The following is a 6,675-nucleotide window of genomic DNA, read 5'->3' as shown; positions in this document are numbered from 1 at the left end:
GAGCAGCCCGACTGGGGCAGTACCTCTACCTTACAAAATCTGGAGCAGCCCGACTGGGGCAGTACCTCTACCTTACAGAAGATCACAACAAAATAATACTGTTTTCAAGTAGCATTGTGTTCCTGTTGGTGAGTAAGGTGACCAGAGCTCCTGGGGGAATTGGTGATAAAGTCAGCAAGGCGCTTGCGATGTTTCTAGTGTTGCAGGCGTCTATAAGCTACGGTAATCGGTTACCATCAGGTGAGCCGTGCGCTTATTGGCCGACCTAGTGGTATAAAAAAAAATGTAAATACAATGTCATAAAACAGGCTAAAAAGTGCAGTAGTACCGTTTTAATAATATGTGATAAAACATATACTGTACTATGTAATATATACCAGATAACAAACATAATGATGAATACACACACATGTAGTTACATAAATATATATTTATACAATAATTATCAATTCATACACAATAATTATGATAGTTTTTAATACTATGACTCAACTACTTACCACCATTTAGCAAAGGACTGCCGATGTACACTTTGTCTAGAGCATCGACATTAATACTCCAACCAAACGAGTCTATTCCTCCATCTGAAAAAAGGTGACATTGCTAACAATTATAATGATTTTATTTATTTATAGCGTCAAGTAATAAAATGAGAATATCCTCAAAGCAGGTAGTCGAATAAATAGTCAATGCGCCTTACTAAGAATAACTTAAAAAGTAATCGTCAATGTCAGTACACCCAGTTAAAAGTTATAAGGCTCGAAAAAAATTATGAATTAAGAATTTTTTTTTAAGTTTTTGAAGTCGGTTTAAAAGTGATTTGGTCTCCAAAAAAGTCCATCAATTATTTCTAATTTATTCAATTATAATGATCATTGAGAAGTTCTATTTATTTATTCGTCATAGTTATGTGAACTACATTGCTATCAACAGGATAACTGTAATAAAGCTTAGTTTAGCTTGCTTAGGTATTACGAAAAATTGAAATTGTTATATAACGCAATTATGTACTACTAGCAATCCTGTTAAATAATAAAAAAGTGCGTGCGTACAAAGTTCACATGTCAGAAGTGAAACTTCTTTGGCAAACTAATTTTTAAGTCTCGTTTATATTTATACTAGCGACCCGCTCCGGCTTCGCACGGGTATAAAATATAATTATAGCCTATGTCATTCACTGAAAAAATGATTAAAATCGATCCAGTAGTTTTGATTTATTCATTACTGCCCGTGGCCCGCACGCGTTAACTTAGAGTAAAAGCCGGCCGGAACCGCCGCAAACGCTACGTACCGCGATTTTTAAATCTGCAATATCTTCGAAAATATTCATTTAAATCATATGCTGTAAAAGGCTATATAGATCTATATTAAATAAAAAACATATTTAAGGTATTTAATTGGATAAGGATTAATGCTGTATTGGTTAAAATCGCTTCGAAAATTAGCCATTATTTGTCGTAAAAAGTAAATGACAAAAAAATTTTATTGTGGGATATCCATAAGAGATAGGTATATACCATCGCGGAGTTTTCTGTAGACCTTTTCAATGTGTACAATACTTAGTACATTATTTTGATAAATCTCGTAGGGTTCGCCTGCGTTTGCAATTTAAGCGAAAAAAAAAATATAAGTATTTACGACATAACATTAGAAAACTCAAAAATAACAGTATTTCTCCACTATTTAATGGATGTTATTATACATATAAACCTTCCTCTTGAATCAATCTATCTATTAAAAAAAACCGCATCAAAATCCGTTGCGTAGTTTTAAAGATCTAAGCGTACATACATGTGCAGGGACAGCGAAAGCGACTTTGTTTTATACTATGTAGTGACAAATCTAAAGCTTTAGATTTCCGTTCCAGCGCTAGTTAGTTTAATGCAATGTAATATTATTGTAACAACCTTTGTAGGTTTTGTAACCTATCGATATTATTGTAACAATCTTTGTAGTTTCTATAGTACACGCCAAGTGGCTCTACATACCAAAAAATCTCACTTCTAAAATAAAAAACAAATGAATAATACTATATTATAGGTTAAATTCATTCATCTAATTAGAGGAATTACAAGTTACATGGATTTAGAAATTAATTTATTATTAGCTATCCGCCCGCGTCCACTCACGCCTTAAATTTATGTTTTTGGCTGTTTCCTTTTTCCCCGTTAAAATACAGCCTATTTCTTAGTAACAACTTGAAAGAAATTTAAAACACTCCAAACATCCAGTTGTTTTTGAGATTATCCAATACAAAGCAATAAAAAATCAAATATTTTGTTTTTATAATATATACTAGCTGTACCCTGCGCGCGTTGTTATGCTTTTTTTTGTGGTCGTACCAACTCAGAAACCTTTGTGCCTCATGCACAACACTGCTTCAAGATCATGACATGATCAAATGCATAGTTTACGATTCTATGAAGGACATACAGACAAACATTCATTTTTATATATATAGATAGCTTATCTTATATTGAACCTTATTTTTATTTGTATATTTTTATAATAAGAAATTTCAATACACGTCAAAAATTAATGATTAAAGTTTTTTTTTTGTTATTATATAAATAAAAATTTAGAGAAATATAACTTTTATCATACCGATATATTTCCATATTTATGACATTTAGTATATAACTAGTTGAGTAGATTTTTTTACGTCATTGAGTTAAAATTTGAGGCTGTACACCTATATTGATTAATATTCATGAAATAAGCTTACTAAATCTTGTATCAAGGATATTTTTGCTCATTAGCTGAAGTACTTCTTCTTTTCGGAAACTGAAACATGTCCCCGTCGGTATTGTATGACCTGAAATATAATATAACTTATAATGGCATCGTCGCTTATTTTTTTATAGAAATTACTTAAAAGTTAACTTTAAGAAAATGAAAAAAAGAAACAAAATATAACACTGAGTTACGCGTAAAAATATTTTTTTAATTGTCTTTATATATGACATATAATTATATGTTTTAAGGAATTTACAGTTTATATACATTGTTGTTAATCAAATATTTCATTAGCTACTGTTTCAAATTTTTACTTCTTGAAGGAAAGTCAAAACGAAACAGGCAAAAACGTCAGGTAAAAAATGTATAATTTTTATATTTATTGTATTTTTTTTTTTCAACTTATTACTTTAGCAAATACGATAAAAATATTATTTAATTAAATTTACCTTGTGTTATGGTCCTTGGAGCACAAGTCTAAAAAAAAAAAGATTATTTTAATACAAATTGTAAAAATTATTTATTTATTTTAAAATTTTATAATGATTGTACAATAATAAATACAAGTTTTAGTTAGTACAAAGTTTAGTCACAAAGTTTTTCGTTATTTTTCCAATTTTACCTAAGTTTTTCCGATTTACTAATACCGATAAAATACTATGAAGCTTAGTAAAAAAAAACCTGTTACAAGTTTAAATTAATATTTATCTATATATTTTGACCGTTAAAACGCAATTGTCGTAAATAAGATTATCAAATAAGTATTTGTTTATCTTACAAATTGATCTGTGATGTTTTTTCACGAATCATGCAACATTTTTGTCATGGAACTTGAATTGATTTTTAAATTATCAAGGTATTGTAACCCAAAACGAAACTCACCACGAAATATGAGGAACCCTTGCTCACAGTGGCACCCAACCAGTAGTCTACATTATGTTTAGTATAGTCTAAAAATTAAAAATTAAAATTAATGATGAAATGTAGAAAAGTAAAAAAAAGTGTTTATCCTTTGTAAACAAACAAAAAATATTTCTCTGCTCTTGGGGCCTATTTGAATAAAGCTGTTTTTGATTTTGATTTTGAAGATTCATATAATCAATTTTTATTCATATAAATAAAATGAATAATCGAAATATATGTACGCTCATAACTTCCAAACTGATGCATAATTAGATAACTTTTTTGTGTTCGTTATTGTCAAGACAAGGTAAAAAAAATATCGATAAATTATAATCAGAAAATAAAATATTTTTATTCTTTTTTGTGATTCCAATGTTGTTATCGAATGAAAATTTCGTTTAATTAAATTAGAATGAGAGATTACATACAAAAAAAAAAAAAAACTAAAAAACTGTGTTTTAGACCACGCTGAAATAAAACTACTTTAGCAGTAAGCCTGCACAATAGGCCTGCACTGTGTCTTAGATATACGAAACGCTCGCACCTCTCTCTTTTGTTCCGTTCGCCTAGCCCGATCGTACTTTTCGTAACACTCTCGTCACGCATTCACCTACTCTTCGACTTACTCCCCAAGTCAAGCGTGCGTAAAAAGTTTTCATTCTAAAAATGTTAGCGGTACACGTACGTACCGCTGTACGAAGTTCGCAGGGCTTCCTTTGTTTTTCATCATTTGTTTGTCATGGTATAAATCACAAGCGCATTGAGTTTTGCTATGGAAAATGATTAAATATCTAACATACCAAATATACTTACAATAATGGAGTTATAATATTGTTAATTTTCAGGATTTACCTCGTCGGATATTGAAATTTATTTTCTCTGTTGAATTTTCTTCTGTATTCAAAATATATATTTCTCCAATGTTATCGGCTCTCGGTGCACTAATTACAAGGCTGGAAAAATAAAAATTAAAAAAGTAAATAAAAAAAATATCCCTATTTCCCAATATATTTTTTTTATCCCTAATATATAATATAATAGGTTTTATAAATGTGAATGTAAGTTTATTTGTTACGCTTTCACGCGAAAACTACTTAACCGATCATCATGAAACTTTGTACACATATTCTTGGAGGTGTAAGAAGTAACATATCATACTTTTTATTAAAAAAAAAAAAAAAAAACAATTCGAGCGAAGCTGCGGGTTAAAGGTATGTATAAGAAAAAATTCAAGATTTGTATTTTTGGTTAATTTCTATATCTGTTTACTTTTCACTATTTAATTAGTTAATTTTTTTTTGTAATTTGTAAATTTCAATACGAATGAGAAATAAATAATTATAACTAAATAAAATTGATTTTAAAGATAGATTTAATATTTATTACTTTGTCGATGTATCTTTATTGTTAAATACTTACTCATTTTGTAAAAAAGCCATACTGTAGCCAAAATATGACCCATTGCGTAGATGTTTCTGGCTGATAACAACTTCTTCCTCGCAAAGTGTCATGGTAGGTTTCATATGCCATAATATAATCGTAAATAGTATTTCTGAAAGTAATTTTTAGAATTGATTGATTGGTCGACTGATTCAGCCTAACGTCGTGCCGCTGTTGGAGAAAGGTTTTTTTCATATAGGAGCTTAATCCACCACATCGCTCCACTGCATGTTGGCAGATTTTCTTTATCATATGTAACGATCATTATAATTGTATAAGGTCTATCTATCCAGAATATCAATATTATGCTTTGTGTTTACAGCAGTAAATAATATAACCACCCGTTCCACCCACCTCTTCCCGTGGGTGTCGTAAGAGGCGACTAAGGGATAACACAGTTCCACTACCACCTTGGAACTTATTAAGCCGACCGATGGCGGGATAACCATCTAACTGCTGGCTTTGAAATACACAGGCCGAAGACCGGCAGCAGCGTCTTCGGAGCGACAAAGCCAGCCCTGCGGTCACCAACCCGTTTGCCCAGCGTGGTGACTATGGGCAACACACATGAGTTCACGCCATTTTTGGCGTGAACTTGTGGAGCCCTATGTCCAGCAGTGGACTACGATAGGCTAAAGTGATCCAAGATAGAAACCTAGACCGATACCTTAACGTGCTCTCCGAAGCACTGTGGGGAGACTTACAAAGACCAGAAACAAATATTTTACAAATTCCGATTAATTTAATTTTACATATTCCGAGCGGGAATCGAATGCGAAACCGTCGTCATTTAGGTGACTACAATACACGAGATTCAGAACGGTTGTCAATAAATATAATCAATTCATAATTTGTGCATGATATAATTTAATTTGGTCACAGAGCATGTTTTTATATATCTATATTTAGGGCCTTCTTATAACATATATACATGACGGTCCTATACTAAACTAGTCTATATAAAGTTAAAACTTAGGAACATTTTGAAATAAACTAACTCTACTACAGTTTTGGCATATTGTGATATAGATTCAGATAAGATCCGATTAAACAGCCGACTTCTAGTAGATTCAGGACTAACTTGGATAGCGTGTCTTGTATGTTCAAAACATGTTGTACGTCTTCTACATAATTACACAATCCACAATTAAAGCAACAAATTAAACAACAATTATTACAACTTTTCATAAAAAATACGAATTTATTTAAAGGAATGTGTTGGACCTTAATCTTAATGCCGTTACAACAAATGTACGTCTCATGGATAGTTTTATATCAAACGTCCTTTTCAAAAAAGCGTTAGTCAAAATATTTTTTAAACATTTTATATATTTTACCACACACCTGCATGTCTGTTGTACACAGCGCGAGTTTATGTAGTACGTCAATATTGCCTAGCAACTAAATAAGCGGCTGACTTCAGTATTTAAATATTACACAGGTTATTTATGAGATCACTGGCTTGCAGATGTCCAATAGGATAATATTTTTAAACATTGTGGCATAATAACTAATTTCGTTCGTTCTTAGTGTTCGCCCTGGTAAAAATCCAGGGAAAACTTTTTAGGAATCAGTTTTTTTAGATACGTGAAGCAA

The 6,675-nt window shown here is 31.1% G+C and overlaps 1 long non-coding RNA gene across 2 annotated transcripts; it reads right to left on the bottom strand.

Moving 5' to 3' along the window:
- Positions 1–524: 524 nt before the first annotated feature.
- Positions 525–3,671, bottom strand: LOC123653962. Of its 2 annotated transcripts, XR_006743165.1 has the most exons (4): positions 3,619–3,671; positions 3,186–3,213; positions 2,726–2,815; positions 525–584 (listed from the first exon to the last, which is right to left on the bottom strand). It is a non-coding gene; the product is annotated as an uncharacterized LOC123653962 (long non-coding RNA). The 2 variants fall into 2 exon arrangements; XR_006743164.1 differs by lacking the exon at positions 525–584 and having other exon boundaries at positions 2,590–2,815.
- Between the last annotated feature and the right edge of the window lie 3,004 nt (positions 3,672–6,675).

Source organism: Melitaea cinxia, chromosome 5, assembly GCF_905220565.1.
Source record: "Melitaea cinxia chromosome 5, ilMelCinx1.1, whole genome shotgun sequence".
In the NCBI taxonomy this organism is placed as follows: domain Eukaryota; kingdom Metazoa; phylum Arthropoda; class Insecta; order Lepidoptera; family Nymphalidae; genus Melitaea; species Melitaea cinxia.
The sequence above is the reverse complement of the archived record's forward strand: the minus strand, read 5'-3'. Positions and strand labels throughout refer to the sequence as shown.